This window comes from Pseudorca crassidens, chromosome 6 (assembly GCF_039906515.1).
Source record: "Pseudorca crassidens isolate mPseCra1 chromosome 6, mPseCra1.hap1, whole genome shotgun sequence".
Classification (NCBI taxonomy): domain Eukaryota; kingdom Metazoa; phylum Chordata; class Mammalia; order Artiodactyla; family Delphinidae; genus Pseudorca; species Pseudorca crassidens.
This window is the reverse complement of record NC_090301.1, coordinates 37339294-37363528: the sequence shown is the minus strand read 5'-3', so window position 1 is coordinate 37363528 and position 24235 is coordinate 37339294. Positions and strand designations below refer to the sequence as shown.

The 24235-nt window shown below is 38.1% G+C and overlaps 1 protein-coding gene and 1 pseudogene across 2 annotated transcripts in view; one reads left to right on the top strand and one right to left on the bottom strand.

Moving 5' to 3' along the window:
• PLCL1 (phospholipase C like 1 (inactive)) overlaps positions 1-24235 on the top strand; it is a 385709-nt gene that overhangs the window by 142499 nt on the left and 218975 nt on the right. The gene's annotated exons all lie outside the window — the stretch shown is intronic.
• Positions 11823-12588, bottom strand: LOC137226372 (RNA-binding protein 3 pseudogene; annotated as a pseudogene).

The window sequence follows — 24235 nt, the reverse complement described above, 5'->3', positions numbered from 1 at the left end:
GCAGGGGATACTGAGATGAAAGGACACAGTTCTTGCTCTCAGCCCACTATGACTGGCATAGATGGGGTCACGACACAAGGCGATGGCTGCCCAACTCCAGGAGGCACCGTTCCTTGCAAGTAAACAGTGGACCAGCTAGTGCCTGGAAAGGAGCAACACAGTGGCTGAGCAACACTTGTTTCCTCCTAAAGTAACCTGGAACATGACTCATCTTGTTGGAATTAAGAGTGGGATAAGGGAGAATTTGTTTAAAACATTGTTAAGGACATGGAACTCTTCCCAAGGAGCCAAAATACCATTTAGAGTTCCAAAGATCCTGGATTCTTGTTTTGGCCTCATTCCTTAGCTTGCAGTTCAGGTTAAGAACAATCCCATCTTCCCAATGAGATTGAAGTGATTAATAAACTTGGAGCTCAGAAGGGGTTTAACCTTCAAATAATCTGCTTTCTTTTTTTTATGTTTGGAAGCAATAATGATTCACATGATTAAAGCTGATCTCAAAGATAATCCATTAGAAGAAGTAATGGCAGCATCAACCATGCAAAATAAAGTAGCAGGATTTGTACTACACAGTCCCATTTTATAGAAAGCCAAGAGGTCCAAATCTTACTTCCTGCCCATATTTAAATGGGGAATGAGTTTAGGAGGGATTTTAAGTGTCAAGTGTGAAAGAAAGAGATGGAATAGAAGACATTCTTTCCAGGAACTCTGTGATAAAGGGAAGTTTTTTCCCAAACTTAACATTTTACTTTTTAGAAGGAGGTTAAAAAGAAAAAAAGTCATGGTGACAGCAGGATATGAAGTTCCCAGTTGAGTGGTGCTAAGACTTAAGCAGAGGAAGGTAGAGCATCTTAACAGCACGTGCTCCTCTCACAGATGTGGCTGGCTAATCCTCAGCGAGGATTTCAGGTGTCCTAACGATGATTTCTAGCCCAGCAGCATTCACTTCCATGAGGCACTGACACCCCATTTGTTTCTGATAAGGGAGTGATTTCCCCTCCATCTTAAAGCTCCAGCTCATGTGGCTGGTGGGACGTGGTGGTGGGGAGGCTGGGAGGCATTGAGGGGTCATTCAAAATTTTGCCAGTGACACTTCCTGAGGTATCTTAGCCGCAGTGCTTTCTAGAATTAGCAGAAGATTTTTCAGAGGACAATGGAAGAAATGGCTAAAGTAGCATCAAACAATACAGCAGATTTAGTTGCTACAGTTGGGGAATCTGATAAGCACAGTTCTGTGCTGCTTGTGGTCATGTAATTTCTATGACTTGGAGACGTTGGAATCTTCCTTTGTCCTAAGCATTACATCCTTGAGGCAAAGACTGTGCCTCTCTGTATCTTACCTCTTCTGTATCTTACTCGGTAGCAGTACATTTCCAGCATTAAGTTTCATTATTTTGACTACTCATCTGTTGTTTGTGGAGACGAGTGGTTGTTCCATTCCTGTTTCATAGGTAATGATGATTTTTTTCATAGTTTCCCAAAATGACTGATTTGGTGTCTCATATGAAGTATTTTTAAAAACTGAGAAAGAATATAAATTGTTTTTAGCTTTTTAACCTTTAGTTTCTAGGCAGCATGAATATTCCATAGTGGTTAAAATCACAGGCTTTGGACTCCCTGGATTCAAACAGTGGTTCAGTTGCTTACTAGCTATAAACACGGGCAAGTTTCTTAATGTTCTCAAAGTCTCAGTTTCCCAATTTATGAAACAGGGATGCCGATAGTACCTAACTTTTAGGGCTGTGAAGGGTAAATGAAATAATCCATGCAATGCGCTCCAAGTATCTGGCACTAGTTAGCACTCAAAGCATATTAACATGATCATCATGGTCATTGTCCTCATAGTCTTATCATCACCAGCTGCAGCAGCTTAGAGGACAGGATGTAGTAGTAATAGTTAACAGGGCAGGCTTTTAGAGAAAGCCAATTCAAATTGCATACCATGTGCTGCCCAAACATTAGAGTGAAGGGAAAATCAAGGATGGATTCTGATACCCAGTGCCCAGGAAAATAACTTACGATAAAGAGTTATCGCTAAACAGACACCTCACTAAAGAAGATGTACAGATAACAAATAAACATATGAAGGAGGCTCAAAATTATGTCATAAGGGAACTTCAAATTAAAACAACAATGTGATATCACTGCACATCTTTTAGAATGGCAAAAATCCAAAAAAAAAAAAAACCTGACAATACTAATTGCTGGCAAGGATGTGGAGCAATAGGAACTCTCATTGATTGTTGGTGAGAGGCTGTCTGGCAGTTTCTTACAAAGCTAAAAATAATCTTACCATACGATCCAACAGTTGCACTCCTGGGCATTTACCAAATTGATGTGAGAACTTATGACCACATAAAAACTTAAATGTGAATGTGTATGGTAGCTTTATTAACAATCACCAAAAACTGGAGTCAACCAAGATGTCCTTCAATTCGTGAATGGGTAAACAAACTGTGGTATATCCATACAATGAAATATTATTCAGTTTTCCATGGGGATATGAGTAAACAATTCTGATGCAGCTATACATGTGAGCTGGAAATGAACAATTAAATAAGTGAGTGGTAGATGGTGGGAGCCAATTTTCCCACTGTAGGTGTGAGAGTTTACAAATAAGCCAGGGGAGGAGTCTAGAATAATCCATGTGGTAATGGATTAGAGTTGGAGACATCAGAATGAACTCATGTTTAGCTTAGTATGGATAAAAATGGATACATATAGAGATATTTATAGATTTGTGTATATACATGGGTTAGTATACACACATATCTCCTTGCTCTGACAGCTGAGAGTACCTAGAAACAATGATATTCTAGTAGCAACAAGCACACTTCTTGTACATATCTTGGTTTCTAATACCATTCTCTAATGAAAGGAACCAGGGCTCCTTAGAGAAATAGATGATTCTCTGGGCAGGACAAGTCATTTTAACCTCTATTGGACAAGACAGAATTTGCAAGTCTATAGACAAAAATTATTTTGCATTGCAGTCAGTTACCTACAATTTACAGTGTTGTAAAATAACATCCATAGAATCAAAATCAGATAACTCAGAGGGGTGTTTTCTAGACAATACATAGTTTTCTACTGAAGCACAATTTTTTTTCCTTTAGGGCATTTATCCCATATACCATTTGCCATGATGATCTTTCAACATAACTAAAAAATATTGAGGTTGTTCTTGGAAGTTCCACCTTCTTGCCAATTCTAATGTTCCTTTTGTCTTTGAAAACCCCATTCATTGACTTCCATTATGGCTGTCATTAGTTCTGTTCTGAAATATTTTGGCTCTCTGCCTTCCTGGCACATAGTAAGATTGCATTTCTCACCTCCTTTGAAGTTTGGCATAGCCACCTGACTTGTGATGACCAATGAAATAGGAGAGGAAATGACTTATGTTTTTTCCTGGAAGAAATTTTAAGAGCTGGTGTGAGATTTGTTACATTCGTTTTTCTTGTCTTGCTGAGTGAGGAAATATGTATCTATCTTCTGTATGCCTTCTGTATGCCTAATTTTCTGAGTGGTTATGAAGAGCTGAACCATTTCCCACCCTTGCCACATGACCTGTGTTGGACTTGTAGTGTGATGAGAAATAAATTTTCATGATGTTAAGGCAGTGGAAGAAAAATCATAACATCTTTAAGTCAGAGTGCTTGAGTTTGAATCTTGGCTACACCATTTCCTAGTTTTGTGATCTTAGGCAAGCCTCTTAACTTCTCTATGTTTTGATTTCCTCATATGTAAAATGAGAATAATAATAATGCCTATGTCATAGGTCATTGTGATGATTGATTAAGATAATATATGACATGCCTCGACACAAAGCTAATAACAACGGGGTCCTTGTTTATCCTTTTGTCTTTTTGGTTCTGTAACTTAAAATTTATCAGTGGTCTCTCAAATTAAACTTTTGAATGTAATATATTAAGCACAATGCTGCCCAGAATAGTATAGCTATTCCTACAGGGTAGTGTCATAGGGACAGCTGTTCCATAGACTGTCTCAGAATGCTCCCTGGGAGGCTCACTTGTATCATCTTTCTCTCTAGTGCTTTTGATGTTGAGTGGCTTGTGAAACATGAGAAAACTGGATACCACACTATAGTATGAGATGCTACATCAGTGACAGGCAGAGCACAGAGCGCTTGAGGAAGACAGATTTCTTTTCTTGGAATTGGAAATTGTTACTATTTTTCTAGCTCCTGAAATGGTATCCTCATCTTTTCTTTATTATTAACCAAATGGTTGCTTCATTTTATTGTAATATTTCTACTAAGTGAAGTTGATGAAATGTTTGCAAAATAGAGCAGTGTATAATAAAATATGTAGAAGTACCTAAGTTTGCTCACATAGTTTAACGTATACCCAAATTATTGTAGTTATTATGGACAGTGTATAGTGTAAAAAGATACACTTGTTATGGTTTTTTGCCCTCTAGAAGGGAAATATATATATATATATGTATATAAACTAAGAATGGAATGAGTTGGCATATTTTCTGTAAATATATTGCAGCTGTTTTCCCAAAGTGGACAAATATCCAGCATTATTTGCAAACCAGTTTGATGTTCATTGGAAACCAAAGCACATAAGCCCTTTGTATTTTGATTTATGAGCAGTTTAATTTCCCAGCTCAATGAAAAAGGATATAGAGATGAAATTGAAGGTATATTTATGCCTTTAGTATCTAGTGATTATATTTCTCTGAAAAGTTGGTTTATATTAAATGATAGCAAGCATTTTAATCCATTTGGGCTGCTATAACAGAACACCATAGACAGGTGGCTTATAAACAACAGAAATTTACTTCTCACAGTTTTGGTGACTGCGAAGTCCAAGATCAAGGCAGTGGCAGATTTGATGTGTGGTGAGAGCCTGCTTCCTGATTCATAGATGGTCATCTTCTTGCTATAACCTCACAACAAGGTGAAAGGGGCAAGCAAGCTTTTTGGGGATTCTTTTATAAGGGCAATAATTCATGAGGACTTTGCGTTCATAACCTAATGGACTCCTAAAGGCCCCACCTACAAATACCATCACATTGGGTGTTAGCTTTCAACATACGAATTTTGCGGGGATACAAATATTCAGAATATAGTAGTAAGCCACTCAGATTATGTAAGGCATGTATCATTTGCTGAGTGTTACTTATAATGTCACAAAACTTATGGGATAGAAAAATAAGAGGCACCTGTATTAATTGGAGTCCTTTTCAAAGTTTGGGGCTGAAAAGTTTTTAGCTGTGGTAAGAATGTATGCCTTGATTATAAATATTGTCATGCAGAAATGTACTCATATTTAATTCTGATGGATGTAAGCTTCTGATAAAGGCAATGTAATTTAATTAAACTGATAAAAGTTGAAAATGTAAATACAATTTTAATAAATAAACAAGCAGTTTTTTAGCTTATGTTTGGAGAAACTCATCTGTACTTACCCTCAAAGATCTCTCTGCTTTGTTGCTTAATTTCTACGCATCTCCACTCTTGTTCCTGCCTGTCTACCTTTGATCACACTGTCTCTCCACATGAAATGCACTTCTTTGAGCTTAAGGTCCAACAGAAATTGTATATCTTTTCCAAAATGTCAGCTGACTTCTCTGGCCCACACTGATTTTTCTCAGAATTTCTACAAATCTTGTGGTTGGTTCTTATAATCTAGCGGCTATGCAATCTTGTGTTATTATCTCTCTGTATTTTGTGTTCCTGTATTTTTTCCCCCTTGCATTTGGGCTGTGTGATTTAAGAAAGCCCCCTATATACAGAGTTCTGGGCACTGATAGAGATATCAAGTGCAGGTTGATGGATGAATTCTTAATTGCTGGGGAATTGAAAGCAGTTATATCACGATACACAAACGTCTTTTCAAGTGACTCTTCCATTGGTATTAACCATGGAGGAAGCTCTGATAGATTCACCTTTAGATTTGAGCTAATTTTAATTGTGGTAAGTTCTAATAACAACAATAATAGTAGTGGCTAAGATTCATATAGTGCTTACTCTGCCATGCATTGTATAGAGTATTTTACACATATCACTCTGTTTAAGCTTCACAACAACCCCATGAGCAATACTGCGATTGTCAACACTTTACAGACAAGGAAACAGAAGCACGGAGGGCTCAAGCTCTTTCCTGAAGGTCCAAAGAGCTGAGGCTGACTCCACAGTCAAGGTCTCAAGCATTAGGCTGACCTGCCTGTCCCCATGGGGCAGATGGCAGCTAAAATATCTTTCTCATTTTGCGGGTCTTCAGTAGAAAATTAAGCATTATATTCTGAGGACTTAAGTGGTTGACTGAAAATTCTGAATAGTGAAGGATTAAACAATTAGGTTTCCATAACAATTGGGGATGGTCTAGAATTGAACATAGAATAAAGTGAAGGGAATATCAATTTCTAGCTCTGGTTTTCCTATCAATTTGTTGAATAAGGGGAGTAGACCATCTTGAGATGCAACAAGAAACGGCTGTTTTGAAGATGGAAAAAGTGGCTTATCACTCAAAGGATTAAGAATTCCTCTTGACTTTTCCTGATGGACTTTTGTGAATAGTGATATAATTATTAATAATCTCCAACTTATGAATGTACTGGCTAGGAAATTATCAACAGCATATACAGTTTCCCACACTGAAAACATTTAAGTATTTAGAAAAATGTTGGGTTTTATTTGGGTGATAAAGTAAAAAGTATAAAATATATTCTTCAGAGATGTGGAGGATTTATTTATACACTAAAACTGTGTTGAGGAAGTCTGAAAAATCAGTTGACTAAAAAAAAATCAGTTAGCTTGAATTTTGGGTGGGGTAGCTCAGTTCTAGCCAGTGGATTGCTTAATCAGTCATCAATGCTCAGCTTCTGGGAAGAAATTTCTTCCCAAGTGAATACAAGTAGACTTTTTTTTTTTCTTTTAACATCTTTATTGGAGTATAATTGCTTTATAATGGTGTGTTAGTTTCTGCTTTATAACAAAGTGAATCAGTTATACATATACATATGTTCCCATATCTCTTCCCTCTTGCGTCTCCCTCCCTCCCACCCTCCCTATCCCACCCCTCTAGTGGTCACAAAGCACCGAGCTGATCTCCCTGTGCTATGCGGCTGCTTCCCACTAGCTATCTGTTTTACGTTTGGTAGTGTATATATGTCCATGCCACTCTCTCACTTTGTCACAGCTTACCCTTCCCCCTCCCCATATCCTCAAGTCCATTCTCTGGTAGGTCTGTGTCTTTATTCCCGTCTTGCCCCTAGGTTCTTAATGAACTTTTTTTTTTTTTCCTTAGATTCCATATATATGTGTTAGCATATGGTATTTGTTTTTCTCTTTCTGACTTACTTCACTCTGTATGACAGACTCTAGGTCCATCCACCTCACTACAAATAACTCAATGTCGTTTCTTTTTATGGCTGAGTAATATTCCATTGTATATATGTGCCACATCTTCTTTATCCATTCATCTGTTGATGGACACTTAGACTGCTTCCATGTCCTGGCTATTGTAAATAGAGCTGCAATGAACATTTTGGTACATGACTCTTTTTGAATTATGGTTTTCTTAGGGTATATGCCCAATAGTGGGATTGCTGGGTCGTATGGTAGTTCTATTTTTAGTTTTTTAAGGAACCTCCATACTGTTCTCCATAGTGGCTGTATCAATTTACATTCCCACCAATGGTGCAAGAGGGTTCCCTTTTCTCCACACCCTCTCCAGCATTTATTGTTTCTAGATTTTTTGATGATGGCCATTCTGACTGGTATGAGATGATATCTCATTGTAGTTTTGATTTGCATTTCTCTAATGATTAATGATGTTGAGCATTCTTTCATGTGTGTGGTGGCAATCTGTATATCTTCTTTGGAGAAATGTCTATTTAGGTCTTCTGCCCATTTTTGGATTGGGTTGTTTGTTTTTTTGATATTGAGCTGCATGAGCTACTTATAAATTTTGGAGATTAATCCTTTGTCAGTTGCTTCATTTGCAAATATTTTCTCCCATTCTGAGGGTTATCTTTTCATCTTATTTATGGTTTCCTTTGCTGTGCAAAGGCTTTTAAGTTTCATTAGGTCCCATTTGTTTATTTTTGTTTTTATTTCCATTTCTTTAGGAGGTGGGTCAAAAAGGATCTTGCTGTGATTTATGTCATAGAGTGTTCTGCCTATGTGTTCCTCTAAGAGTTTGATGGTGTCTGGCCTTACATTTAGGTCTTTAATCCATTTTGAGTTTATTTTTGTGTATGGTATTAGGGAATTTCTAATTTCTACAAGTAGACTCTTAAGCTTTCCCAAATTTAACATTTTCAGTTTCCAGTATTTGGGAATGGACCTTAAGCTCTGCAATGCAGTGCTTTATAATTCTGTCAAATCATAAATATGACTTTGAGAATACAAGGCTGGTTTGTTGGAGCCATTCACAGTCAAGGAGAAAGTCTATACCCATATCTTCTCATGTGTGTATTTTATAGAAGAAATCATATGCTGTTTTTGTAATTACAGAAACCCGAGGACATCCATCACGAATGTTAATGGTCTACTGTTTGTACTTAAATTACAATTGTTTCCATTTACTCACTTATTTACTCGCTCACTCACTCACTGAGACCTCCTCTGTGCCTGCAGAACCTCCTACCAAACGCTTCCCTTACCTTTGTCATTAGCCTCTTCTCATTTTGATCTCTCTTCTGACCAGTGACCTGATTTTTCTACTCACTTTCAAATGCCCCGAGTATCGCATTTAAAGTCACTTCTTTCATAGCACATTTATCTTTTTTTCTTTTGTATTCCAAACACATTCTGAATCAAATTCAATCTTAATTTGAAGGGCACCTGTCATTGTATTCAAACTATGCTGTCTGCCTGTTAATGGCTTTTGGTTTGTCTTTGCTTTCTCTCTCATCTTTATGAATGCTTATTTGCTGCTTTACAACATGTGTGAACTTCCTGTTCACAGCATGTCAGCAAATAACTTGTCAAACTTCAGTGGGCTCTTGGTGATTTCTTTTAACCTCTAAAGAGTATATGGAGGGCTTCCCTGGTGGTGCAGTGGTTGAGAGTCCGCCTGCCAATGCAGGGGACACGGGTTCGTGCCCCGGTTCGGGAAGATCCCACATGCCGCAAAGCGGCTGGGCCCGTGAGCCATGGCCACTGAGCCTGCGCGTCCGGAGCCTGTGCTCCACAACGGGAGAGGCCACAGCAGTGAGAGGCCCGCGTACCGCATTAAAAAAAAAAAAAAAAAGAGTATATGGAGTGAACAGTATCAGGACAGCAATGCTACAGAGCCTCCACACAACCCCTCTGGGAGAGGTCAGTGTTGCCATCAGATCCTACAATGGAAACTCAGGAATATATGGTGACATCTGAACAGAGAACATGAGAACATGTCAAGTATGGACTGAACCTACTTCTTGATTTTCCAACGCCGTTTTACCTCTCCTAAGCAAAATAACAGATTTCTGTTTCCTGATCCCAGTCTGTCCTTTTAGAACCTCTCCATGTTAACATTCTTCTCTTTGTGCAGTGTTTTCCAAATGTCAGCCATTCACATTTTTTGTTATAAGCTTTCAAACTCAAATGATAATTTCCTTGATATTTTAAAAATTTGTCAGCCTAAATATATTCATATGACATTTCTCTTTCTAATCATTACCGTCAATAAAAACCTCACTATCAATTGCCACAAACATAAATAAGATGAAAAGAAAACAGTCTTTTTGTACTTTCTACTATTGGCCTCTGTACTTGCTGAACCTGAGCCTATTCTCTTTATCTTGCAAAGGGAGAGCAGGAAGTGTTCTGGTTATCAGTTGCTGCAAAACAAACCACCCAAATTTGGGGCTTAAAATGACATTTTACGACTATTTCTCACATTTTTGTGGGTTGACTTGGGTCATCTGGTTGTTCTCAGTTGGGGTCTCTCATGTGGTTGCAGTTAGCATCTGGAGCAGGAGTCATCTGAAGGCTCAGCTGGGCTGGATGTCATGATGGCATTCTTATTTATTTATTTATCTATGGCTGCGTTGGGTCTTCGTTGCTGCACGCGGGTTTTCTCTAGCTGTGGCGAGCAGGGGCTACTCTTCGTTGCGGTGCACAGGCTTCTCATCATGATGGCTTCTCTTGTTGTGGAGCACGGCCTCTAGGTGCACATACTTCAGTTGTGGCATGCAGGCTCAGTAGTTGTGGCTCGTGGGCTCTAGAGTGCAGGCTCAATAGTTGTGGCACACAGGCTTTGTTGCTCCGCGGCATGTGGGATCTTCCTGGACTAGGGATTGAACCTGTGTCCCCTGCATTGGCAGGTGGATTCTTAACCACTGCATTGTGATGACTCTCTCTGGTTGGGCAATAGATGCTGGCGGTTTGCTGAGACTTCCCTTAGGATTGTACTGTAGGGCCTACTCATCGCTTCTTCATGTGGCTTGTCCTTCTCACATATAGCAACTGGGATCTAAGAGTAATTGTTCAAAGAGGTCTTGGTGGACCCTACTGGGCTTCTTATGGCCTAGCCTCTGAAGTCTCATAATATCTTAGTCACATTCTATTGGTTAAGAAGTCACTAAGGCTAGTACAGATACAGGGATAGAATGGCAAAGAATTTGTGGTCATCTTTAATCTACCACAGCTTACTGTTAGAGTGGTGTTAAAAACTAGCACCAAACTTAGATGTTCTCTATGTTGCAGTCAGAACTGAACCAAAAAGGGAATGACTTTCTCACTATGTAAATCAATGTTATTTAATTCCATCTCCATTCATCTCCTAAACTCATCTTGGTGCTGGCAGTGAGCACCTCCTTACTGTATTCACCCTCTTCTGTGTCTCTTGCCTTTGATATTTCAAGTATTAATTTGGCTGGTATGTTCTCACATTCTCATTCAGAGGGTTACCTTCTGCCTTTTGCTAATGATAGTATACAAAGAAGAAAGATAGAAAGCCCAGAGAAGCATTGTAATAAACAGAATTAGCTTTTTCAAGGCAAATAGCCAGGTATTATATAAGTCAACTTAGAAGGCATCTTTACAAAAATTCTGGAGATATAGCTACACTGGTTTCCAGATTTAGCAACTTCTCTGGCTCATTAGGAAGGACTATTTGGGAAGAGGGATTCTTAGTAGACATCTTTCTTCATGGGTCAGACTTCTGATTCAAATGTGTGGGTGAGATTTTAACATTTTTCCCAGGAGTTAAATGGTGTGGTTCCATTCCTAAGATGAAATAATTTGAGCATCAATATATGTGTGCATTATGGAAAATTTTAAGATTATGCAGTTTTGGGGAATAATCCAAACAGATACTTATACTTAGCATTAGTGAATTTATGGCAAGTGCATGTGAAAATTGATAAACAAATAGGGTGTATTATTTTTTTTTCTCTTTTAGGAAAAGCACAAAGAAAGACCTATTTTTTTTGTTTTGAAAAATGCACAAACTATTAAACTTAAATTTGAAAACAAAAGTCATTGTTTTTGAAATTTGACGGTATGAAATTTTTTTTTTGTTTTCATCTTTTTAACCAACTCGGTGAAAGACATCCTAAATGCTACATGAAACACAACAGAATATTTTTTTCTTCCAGTATTAAAAAAAAAAATGACACACAAATATTTTTAAGAAACTTCTATATAATCAAGGCAGAGATCTGGAGTAAAAAACACCTCTAAGTAATCATGTTCTTCATTTCTTATAGTTACAGTCAGAAATTGCTTCCTAATCATAATTAAACATTGTGTACCGGTGTTTAAAATGTTCCTAGATGCACATTATTCAAAAAAATCAGTCTGGCCAAACATTTTTTGCCAGAACCAACATTCCTGAGAGCCTGAACTAAAAAACTGGTAAAAAAAGGAAAAGATATCCAGACTCCACAAATGTCTCAGAATTTGTCTTTAAATGGGAGAAAAATTTAAAAAACACACATGGAACTTTCTGAAAGGTCTTTAACAAGCTACCTTGGGAGCTCTACTCAAAAAAAGAAGTTGATGTAACTAAAACAGATGTTTCAGTGCAGTTCCAAAAATCTTTATAAATACAGCTATTTGGAGGGATGGTCCTGGATCAGAAGAAGTTTTATTCCTTGTGTATCTACATTAGGTGTGCATGACTCATCTCAGTTGTCATAATTATCCCTGTAATTTCCTCCTGAGTAGCGGTCATAACCACCCTGGCTTCTGCCACCATAGTCTCTGGACCTTCCATATTCATATCCATATCCTCCAGGTCGGCTGTCATACCTGCCACTTCCATAGCCCTGGTCCCCACCACCTCTAGAGTAGCTGCGACCATGCCCATAGGCCCCAAAGGCACCCCCTCTTGTTCTCCGGGCCAACTTGCCCGCGTGGTCTACACGGATCTGACGACCGTCCAGAGACTCTCCATTCATGGCTCTCATGGCATCTGAGGCATGCTCTGGATTGGTGAAGGTGATGAAGCCAAAACCCCGGGATCGCTGAGTGTCCTGGTCCTTGACGACAACCACCTCAGAAATAGGTCCCAAGCTGCTGAAGTGGTCTTCCAGAGCCTGCTCATCAGTGTTGAAGTTGAGCCCTCCCACGCAGAGCTTCCCTTCTTCAGAGGACATGGTGGTAAATTCAAGTCCTGGAAATTAAGTAAAAGGCCGAAGAGACAGCTACCGCCAAGAAACCGAGAGACTGGCTATGAAATATTTTTGAATTGGTGTATTGCTTTATATTTGCATCTAGTTATCATGTGCATATATTTCAAATAAAGGTATGCAGTTTCAGAACATTCCTTTCATACAAGTGTCAGTGCTTCCTTTAACCTTGCTCAAAACATTGTGTTGTGGATAAACATGCAGCGTGATATAATAGTTCTTCGTTTTGGACAAGCAGTTTCTTCTAATTTACATTATCACTCAATATAAATGGCTTAACTGTCAAGGTTAAATCTCCTTGGCTCTGTACTCAGTGACATTAAGCAAGCAAATGTTGTTTATTTTGTAGTAAGTCCTAACTGTGAAGAGCTATTAGGAGCTTCCAGGCAGTTAGTTATACAAAAATTCTTTCTTGACCCCATTAGATTTTTAAAGAAGCAAGATAGGTACTAGCTAATGCTTGAAATATATCTTAGATAAATATTTGAGATGTTTGTGAATGGAATCCATGCTAACATTATTGTCACTGGCACAGTTTTTAGCTCTGAAGTTTTCTGAAATGGATTATTTTTTGAAAGTGCTGTTAAACATGGTTAGGGACCTGTCTGTCTCTGTCTCTCTGTCTCTCTCTCTTTTAAATTACACTGGATCCCACAATTTAAAAAGTTCTTATGAGAACAGTATGATGAAATGTTAATGATGGAAATATATATTTGAACTTTCTTTTTTTGTGGGTATTAAATCACTAATGGGTCACTCTACTGATGAGTTTCCCTACTTTTGCTTAATTTCAAGATTAAATTCAGTCAAACATATTTATTAAGAGTTGTTAATAACTTAGATGCTACAATAGTAAATGAAATAATAGGATCTCAATTATGTACACATCTGGGCATAACAATGTAAAAATAAATATACCTAGAAAAATATCTGAAGAAAATATACTAGCATGTCAATAATCACTGTCTTAATATGTTTGCATGATATTTTTCCCTTTGGTAATTTTTTCTTTATACCTTTCTTTCATTTTAACTTTCTAAAATGAGAACGTTTTAGCATAGGCATATGTCAAATAACTGAATGAAATCCTGTAATTGCTAATGTTTATGCTTCAGCTGGGTTGTTAGTTTTTAAATTATGTTCATAAATAAATGATTAAAGAAAAGGTATCTAGGCCAGCCATTTTCTAGCTTCATTTGTGCCATAGTGACATTTGTTATACACATCTCGCCCCTATTAGTTTTATACATTTATATTAGTAGTCTTATAAACACTCCAGGTGGAAACAGCTCTGCCTTCTAGGTGATGAGGCAGTATGTTCCTCTACCTATGAATGAAGCTGCTTCCCCTCTTTCACTCTTTGTTCAGTGGCCAAGCAGTCTCCCATTCTTCACTTGGAAGTGACTGCAGCTCTTATTAGCAGACCAGCAGCCTGGCCCATTTCTCTGACTCAAAGTGACTCACTGGGATCCTCAGCAAAATTCCTTTCCCTTGTCTTTTCAGCTTTCAGGAGCCTCAGAAGGTTAGGTAGAAGGGATGTGAGTGATTAAAGGATATTTTATAGGAATAATTGAAAGCTGTGTATTTTATATATTTTGACCTAGGTTAGAAGACAGGAATGCTATGCATTCAGATTCTGGGCATATGTGAATTCTCACGAATAACCATGAAAAAGATAAAAACAGTGCTAGGTAACCAGCAAAGTGAGTGATACAGAAGACTTTGTACTTCTGCCTCTTCTATCTTTGTTTCTCATTCTTCGACTTGTATGATCCCTTATCCTTTCTCTATCAGTGTGAGGTTGTAGAATAATGGAAAAAAAGAGAAAACAATATACTTAATACCAATCCATTTATTTAATCAAATTTGTTGCCTAAAATTGTCCTATTGCATTTATTTTCTCCTGTAATGCACACATGTGTCACTGAGTGAGAGAAGAGGAAGCCATTCCCATGGGGTGAATCTTCATGGAAGAGTGTGCAGTAATTTGTGCAAATGACTACTAGTCATAAGACTTCTGGATTAAGGAAAAAGCCATTACAACTGCTGTGTATAAGTGAACAATCGAAAAGTAATTAATGTGGTTTGAAATGGACTATGTGCCATCTTTTAACCTGATCATACTTTTATAAGAGAAGATAGTGATCTTTTAGCATATAATACTTACCATATATCTCAACCTCCCATTTTAAAGAGGTGCTTTTGAAAATATCAGTTAAGGAGAATCTCCAATTACTACATTGCTTCAAGAAAACATACTATTTTGGTCGTTAGAAACACGACTCCATCAGATCTGCTCTTCACAAAATAGAATACATGCAAATGATGTGACTGAACTCAACCTCAGATGTTTTGCAGTTGAATTATTTGGTGCAGTATCTTGAGAGAAAGATGTTTGGGTTATTTCATATTTGATGACTTTGAATATGTGAAAATTAAGGGGTTAAAAATAAAATGCAATAACTGGATATTTATTTTTCTTCTTAATAGTTTATTGCATAAAGAGACCTCATTTTTCTACTGTGCCTTATTCTTTGATACTATTCATTTCCTTGTAAGTTTAGGAAAAGTGATGTATGTTCTTAGATCTCCAGTTTATTGATTTGTATCAAACCTCTGCTTTTATCAGTGGTCAGGCCTGCTGAGCTACAAAGTATGAACAGTGAAAGGGACTTTGTAATCCAGTAGGTCATCTGCCTCCAGAATTTTCAGAGAACCATTTTGCAACTGCTAGGACAAATCTGGAGGGGGCATGTGTGCAGTTTTATTAATTGCATTTGTAATTCACAGAAGTTCTTACATAAGGAGAAAGATGGACAAAGTGTTTTTTTTTTTTAAAGTTTTTCTTTCTGTCTGGAAAGGGTGTATTTGGTTTATTGTATCTTCTATTATCTCCTTTTCTATAAAAATGTTTTAGTGAATGATGTAGAAGTTATTCTTTATGATACTCATGCTTCATTCTGTATCAAATCTCTGAGTGATCAGGGCTTGTGCACAGCAGAGTTATGAGGGACAGGTTGGCTGGAGGATGGCAGGGAAGGTAAGTGAGGGGTTTGGGCCAAGTCACATTCTATGTTCACTGTCTTAAACTTCTCACGGGTAAATTCCAGCTGGAGTGAAAATAAGGGCCACCTTGACAGGGAAAGGAAAGTGGGAGGTGTCTCAGAAGGGAAGACGTAACCTACGCAGTGTCTATTGCCAGCAGCCAAGCCCGGGATCGCTTTGTCCCTATAAAAGTGTTTAAATCAGGCTGATGGAAGTCATTTTCATTACACACTTTCCTGTTGCCTCACCCACCTCAGAGCAGTGGTCTGGAATTGGTGCTGTAATTTATACTACTCTGAGGATATTTCATTTTTTTTTAAAAGAGGATAAAGTCATTGAACTGGACTAGAATCACATGCAACTCAGCTATTGCTGTAACGGCAAATTATATGGCTGATCTTTAAGTTACTAATTTCTTCATCCAAATTCTGCCCATTCTTTTCTCTTCCATGCAGAAGTTACCAGTACCTTTACACAAGTGGACTTGATGGGGTTTCTGCCTTCCTATCTAGAGACGGCTTTTCTGAGAATGATTTCAGGGACATTAGGATGGACCCTGTGCCCTTCTTCAAACAATCTACCAACCCACGGACCAATCAATCCTTTTACCATGGGACAGAGCCCTTATTCCCAGGTTTAAATTCAGTGTAAAGTATAGAGGACTATGATAAAACTCTTTCTTGAATGTTTTTATTACTACAAGATCAGTTGAACATGAAAGGCGAAATGGAGAGGCTAAAGGTGTTTTGGGAGGTTACTAAACTGGAGGGCTGTGGTCATTCTACACACTATATATGTGTATTCCCGGTTTTGTTTAGGTTGGACCATCAAATATTCTTCATGGATCAGCATCGGGCTATTTTAGAAGAAATTCTCTTGAGTGGTGAATGAGTAAGACATGGTGTCACTGAAAGACCCAAAGAATGATCAGTTTCTCTGTTTTAGGCTTTGGTGGTCCTTCCCACAGTTTTTCTGTTTGGCCATTGCTACTAATATTGCAGAGCCCTCTGCTACTTGGTTATCCGTTCCACAGTCACCGTCTGACATGAGATGGGGCTAGTTTCTGTGCTGATCCTGTGGAAGGAGGTTGTGTTGGGAACTTGGGTTTTTTCTTCAGCTTGTGATGGCTGAGGAATTGCCATCCTAAAACACCTCTTTACTGCACTGGAAACAGTTATTTCCCATTTCCACAGACTTGTGCTTTCTTGAGAACTCAAGATCGTGTGTGTGTGTGTGTGTGTGTGTGTGTATAGAAAGATGATTTCAATTTCGTTTAATTCAAGAGCCATTCCTTAGTCATCTACTATTAGTAAGACACTCTGCAGGTGTTGGAGGGGTTCAAGGTGAGGCAAGGACTGTGGCCTCGAGTTAACATTAAAGTCAGTGGGGACTTGGGGTTCAGAATGGAGAAGAAATAGAAGACAGCATTTTAAGCATTACACTGTAAGTGCTGAAAGGAAAGGGAGATCACATCTAATAGGGAAGACATCCAGATTTGGTCAGGTCTGCTGGTTTGGGCCTTGTTTTCTCCTCTTTTGGTGAGGCTTAGGGTCAATCTATAAAAAGTAAGAAACTAATAAAGGAAATATTTTAAAGTACCTGCTCCTAGAAACAAAGCATGTGTGAGAGGAGCAGTTACTGGCTCTCTGCTTTTCTAAAGGCTTGCCCTTGATGTAAGGCTATGGAAAGAGAACTTGTAAAAATTTCAACGAGTGGGGTGGGCACCATTTCTTAGCCAATTCTTACTTATTCAGGAGCTCATTATCTAGTTGGAGAATTATCTAAGTTGCCCTCTTTTTCTCCTCCTTTTCTTTCTGCCTCTTGTCTGATATTTGTGTCATTTCTATATATTAATTCCTTCATAGCAGGTAGAAAGGAAATGAAAAAGATTAATCGCAAATCTAGAAAGACTGGTTAAGGAAAAGGCTGTGATATTTGGACACAATGAGAGTAGTAGTTGGTAAATTGGCTATTTATTCTGGTTCATCATCATCATTATGGATAATGACTGTGGAAGTCAATGGCACTGGGCCTGTTGAGTGACTTAAGATCAAGGTGTATCTTGGACAAGAGTGGGAGGAAAGTTCTTTATTTTATATATTGTCCTGAACTATGGCCTACATTATATAATGATTTTTTGAAGTCCTTATGCTTTTCTTCTTCTTCTTTTTTTTTTTTTTGATACAGTATTTAAATTTCTGAGCCTAAAATAGACTTCCTGGAAAAGGAAGCTAGGTTAGAAATGGTTATAGCTGCAGAGATACACGCTGTGAGATGCTTCCAGAAATCTGTAAGGCAGATAGATATAAGCGCATTTTGGCTTGATACACTTAACTCTAATGCACCTCATCCAATTAGAATTTATGGCAACTGTCATTCAATATTAGCAGCTATAGTTAAAAAATGAGTACTTTAAAATGAATGTGTTTATGGTCCCTTCTCTTATCTCAGGAAACATGTTGGTTTGCCAGCAAGTGTTTTTTTCTTTTGTTAGGATCCTTTCTAGGTTGTAAATGGATAGGAAGGGATTTCTTTCTTCAGCTCCTTTAAAAGTAGTATGAGCAAGGGATAATATGATAAAGTGCCTAATGTATCCCCAAACCGACTTGCACTGAGTTCATGGAAGTTTATAAACGTGCTGTAGTGAGGGAGTGTTCATTAGAGACGAGAAGGAGATTACTGTTCATACCTTTGACTTCGTGAAGGCAGCATATCCACATTCACAATGCCTTCCCCATAACCATAGCAATCAAGTCAGGATGTTTCTCTCTCTTTTTTCTCTCATATTGAAAAGCATTATTAGAATGTTTAATACTATTTGGATGAGTATATTCAGGTAAGAGAGGCATAAGTTTGAATTCTGACCTCTGGATAAAATTTTCTAAGGTCCATTTCTCTCTTTGTCTCACCTCTCTCAGCAGCTACTTCTACCGATTACATGTGGTCCCAAGTACCCATGATGTTCTCTGCCATACTGGCTTCTCAATATTGTAGAGATTGTTTGGACAAAGACATTTTAGAAATAAATGTTAGACATAGAATTTTGAAAACAAACACAAACTACACACAGTTACAATGAAAGGTTAAATAGAAATCAATCAGATGTTTGATATAAGGATTAAAGAACTTGAATTCATTAATCCCAAAGAGAAAGGCTGAGGGGAAGGTCAAAGGAATTATGAATTTTCCATGTAGAGGAATGACTGACTTAGGACTCCATCCTGTTCTCTAACCATTTAAGATGGTATCTGGCACCTGGGCTTACTCTACGCTTTGTAGTTGGGATGGGTCAGGCAATGATCCCCACGGCTGGTGATGAATAGAGAAGTTACTCCCAAATTACCTTTGGAACAGACTTGTTTAAATTTCAGATTTTCACCTTCGACTCTGATATGACAGCTCCAAGTCTGTGTCTCACAGACATCTCAAGTTTTACATGGTTAAATTTCTTGATCTTCCCCTAGAAATATGCTTCTCTTCTAGCCTTCATGAGTAAATAAATGCCTGTGTCTTCTTAGGACCTTGGGATCCATCTTTGACACATCTCTCTACATTCAGTGCATCATCAATCTGTGTTGATTGTACTTCCAAGTGTACCTTTGCTGCATCAACTTCCCGAGTCCACCTTCACTGCCACTGTGTTAGTCCAAGCCACAAACTTCTACACCTGGATGTCCGCAGTTTTACCTTCTAATTGATCTCATAACCTCCACATTTTCCTTTCTTCAAGCTCTTTTCCATACAATGGTTAGACTATGGAACAAGCTATGCTGCTGTAATCTAGTATCCCTGAAATAATGTGTTTCAGACAAGAAAGACATTTAATTCTCTCTCAAGTAATATCTAAGCTAGGCAAGTGTCTTCAGCTGCTTGGGCTATTCTAATATCCTCAAAACATGATTTCTATTTTGGGCCCTAAACTCCACTTGTTACTCTCTTCCACCAGTGAGTAGAGGGTTAAGGGCCTGGTGAACACATACCCAGTCCTTAAAGAGGACTGCCTAGAAGCTTGGAGAGTTTATATAACTTCCTGAAGGTTACACAGCTATTTGGTAGTAGAGCTGATTGGATCTGAGGTTTGTGTGACTCAAAAGCCCACGAGACCACTTGTAGGGGGAAAGAAAGAAAACATATAGCTGTTGCACTCCAAATTAACATTGAACCTATTAAAATCCATATTTTGCAATAATTATGTAAAATTTTCAATTATGTAGAGATAAAAATGGCATTATTAAGAGTGAAAAGATAGAGAAATAGAAATAAGAACGTTTGAAAACTATATTTGTGAATGATATGAAACAAATATATCACTATCATAAGAAAAAATAATACCTTCCACTGATGGGGGTGGGAATGGAGGCGAGACAGCACTAATGGCACCCTTTTTTTGTGGGAATTCTTCACTAGGTGGAGCAAAATACTCAATAAAATGAAAAACAATTTTCTATCCAACTTCTCGGTTATATCCATTTAAGCTTTCTTTTTTATTATTCAAACAGAAAGTCACAAAAATTATAATCATCCTCATCAGTTCACTCAGTCCCATGTAATTAACTTTTTTTTCCATCTTGATCTTTTGTTAGCATTTTTATGAATTCATCAGTTTTCCATTAGAGCTCTGAAAATGCTTATTCATTCAGTTCAGCAGTATAGTCAGTTACCAGAAACCTGTACTTGTCAGTCTTTTCCATGAATTCCTTGAAGATGAAACCCTTTTATAGGAACATTTTTGCAAAAGCATCAGAGTACACCTAGAACTGTCTGTAAATGACAAAAGACTTAAAAATGACCACGGTTAAAGATTTTTTTTTTTTTTTTTTTTTGCGGTACGCGGGCCTCTCTCTGCTGTGGCCTCTCCCGCTGCGGAGCACAAGCTCCGGACGCGCAGGCCCAGCGGCCATGGCTCACGGGCCCAGCCTCTCCGCGGCATGTGGGATCCTCCCGGGCCGGGGCACAAACCCATGTCCCCTGCATCGGCAGGCGGACTCTCAACCACTGCGCCACCAGGGAAGCCCACGGTTAAAGATTTGATGAAAGTTCATAATAATGCAATTGACAAGGAAATTTAGTTATTTCTGAGATAATACATTTTAAAGTAATAACTAGAATTATGACTTATAACATTATACCAGAACATATAAGATTTTTAGAAATTTCATGTAATGTCTGAAATATTTATATTAACATATTTCCATACAAATAACCCAAAGAAGGTTTAGTATTAGTTGTTTTTTTGGTTTGTTTGTTTTTTTATACTGCAGGTTCTTATTAGTCATCAATTTTATACACATCAGTGTATACATGTCAATCCCAATCGCCCAATTCAGCACACCACCATCCCCACCCCACCCCGGTTTTCCCCCCTTGGTGTCCATACATTTGTTCTCTACATCTGTGTCTCAACTTCTGCCCTGCAAACTGGTTCATCTGTACCATTTTTCTAGGTTCCACATATATGCATTAATATACGGTATTTGTTTTTCTCTTTCTGACTTACTTCACTCTGTATGACAGTCTCTAGATTCATCCACGTCTCAACAAATGACTCAATTTCATTCCTTTTTATGGCTGAGTAATATTCATTTAATAGCTTCAGTAGGGAGATGTTACACAGTGTAACTAGCTGCTCTCAAGTTAACATAAAGTAGAAAACAGGTGAAATCAGACTTCAGGATACCTAAAGCAGTGGCTCTTAATCCTGGACACACGTTGAAATCACCTGAGGTGCATTTAAAGCTTCCTGATCCCAGCTGAAGCCATGTCCATGAAATCAGAATTCTGGGAATAAGACCTGCACTTGTTTGCTAGGGCTGCCATAACAGAGTACCACAGTCTGGGTGACTCGTGATCATTTATTTATTTACTATGATTTATTTTCTCACCACTCTGAAGGCTGGAAGTCCGAGATCAAGGTGTCTGCAGCATTGGTTTCTTCTGAGGCCTCTCTTCTTGGCTTGTGGATGGTGGTTCTTTGCTCCCTGTTGTTCCACATGGTCTTTCCTCTGTACCTGTTTGTGTCCTTATCTCCCCTTCTTGTAAGCACTCCTATTCTTATAAGGATTGGGGCCCATCCTAATAACTTCACTTGACCTCTTTCGAGAACCCATTGTCAAGTACAGTCACATTCTGAGGTACTAGACGTAGGACTTAAACATATGAATATGGTGGGGGTTTGGGGGGCAACTTAGCCACAACAGGACCAAAGGATCGATGTTTTTAACCTCCACCCTCAAGAGATATAACATGCACCCGAATGTGAGTCAGTGCCCTGCTTAGGATTCTCAAACCTGGCTGCATTAGAATCACCAGGCAAGCTTAAGAAAAAGGAGAAAACACCAATGCTTAGGCATCACCCTCAGAAGTTTGATTTCATGTATGTAGAAGGCAGTATTGTTAGTTTCCAAAGGCTCCCAGATGATTTAAATGTGTACCCAGGTTTGATCATTGCTGTCCTAAGATATGTTTAACTGTATAAACGAAAGCATATTTCTTACCTTTCTCTCAGTTTTTTCTTTGAAAATTTGTTAAGAAATACAGCTTCTTTCTATGAAAGATGTATATGTAACAAAGAACAATTCAGGTCTAAAAAAAGAGCTATATACTTCTAAGGTGGTATAGTTTCAAACTATGGGTTTTGATATTATTTTGCATGTGACTTACAGTCTTTTTTTTCTCTGCTTAATGGAGGTAAATCAAAGGAACTAGGGCATATCACTCAGAAAGTAAATGAAGTGAAGCAACTGACATTAAAATGATTAACTAAAATGTCATAACTTTTAGTGAAATTTCTTGATGAAAGAAATGATGTTTTTCAGCTCTCAGAAGGAAGCTAGAAAAAAAAAAAAGGAGGCTAGATTTTCCTTTCCAGATGATATAAATATATGATAGAAACTCATTGATTTAATCAGGCCAATTTCTGTGTTTTGAAGTAAAGCAACTTATCTGGCATTTTTCATTAAGGCTGTATGACAGCTGGCTGCTTCCTAGAATGCAGTACTGTGACAGAGATTATTTTATAAAGCCGTGGATCAGCTGCCCTTGTAATTTGCTTAAATTAATTATATGTATTTCTTCACTCTCTGGGCTTAAAAAAGGCTGCACTTGGTTGAGGAAACAGTACTATTGTTTCATTTACAAAAGACCATTTCTACTGTGCTATGTTACACACGGACACACTGTCTTTCCCATTGTGCCTTAATACTATTTTTGGTTTCATTTTTTTCAGAAAGTTATTTTTAAATAGTATGATTTCATTTTGACTGAATTATGTAGCTTTAATCAGGCAATTTGGAAGGGGTATTCAACATCAGAAAAAGCATCATTTAAACTATAAAAGTATACAGTTCCAGGAGAGTAGTTAATTTTTATTTGTCCTTTCTCTCTGTTGATTTCTGACACAGAGACCTGATGATGTGAGCTTTTATCTTAAAACAAAACTATGATTACATCTCTGCAGTAAGTAATCACTTTCTAAAGTTGTGTGGTACCCATATCTTGCTGAAAGCTCTACAGGAATTCAAAGGGCTGAGATTAAACTGGACTTAAATATACCAGTACATTTAGATATTTTATTTTAAAACACTTAAGAATTCAGCCCTAAGAAGTTCACTAGCAAAGTACCCAAAGGCAAAACCAAATCATATGTTTTCCTTTTATTCAAACTAATGACTGACCTGGGACACAAGTGCCCACATGGACTGAGGTAATGATTTTCTTAGTGACAGGAGCTGCTTTTGGTTAAAAACGGATTGAATGGAAAAGAATGAGAAATGAGGTTTTTTGTTTTGATTTTAGTCATTTTTTTTACCACGGAACCAGAGGTGAGGTTTGGTCACAACTCAATGCCGCTGTAATTCCCAGTTACTGTGTGGATCATAAGCTCTCATAATTCTCCTTTCTCTGTTTCTTCCATTGTTGTGAGAAAATAACAAAACCTCATAGATATGCCTCATGGCAAAGTTTTACATTTTGCCCCTACGAGTGCCTTTAATACTGTTTGGAATTCTTTTATTCGTACCTCGGGGATCCCTATCCAGTGGCTTCCAGATTTAGCTACTCATAGAGATCTCCTGGGGACCCTGTTAAAAATTGATCCCCCCGTTTCATCCTGGACCTGTTGAATGCTCCTGAGGATGGGGCTGGGGAGTCTTTCTGTCTGACTGCCTCCCTGGGTCATTCTTGGTGAGATCAGCCTTTCTCTGGTCCAGGGAATGGTCTTTGGGGACTCCTGGTGGTTCAGTCTAAGAGAATGACTGTTCTTAATTTCTTCCACTCCTGTAAATTCGCATTCCTAATTTCCCCCTAAGGAGATGACTGGGCCTTTCCTTCACTTGAAAACTAAGGCCAGCCAGGAAATAACCCTCATATTCCCTCTGCTTACCTCAGAAACATGTTTCTAGATATCATCTTTCTTTGAATTTCATAGGGAAGGGCTTCCTGGTTGAAAGTAAACTCCTCCATTTTTGCTTCTCAATTCATCCATTTCCATCTTTAGTTTCCCTTCACACCACCATCTAACCTTTAACCTTTTTAAAAAAATTTAATTGCATCGTTTCCCTTTGCCTTTGAACAATCCAGATTTCCCCTGTCTGGA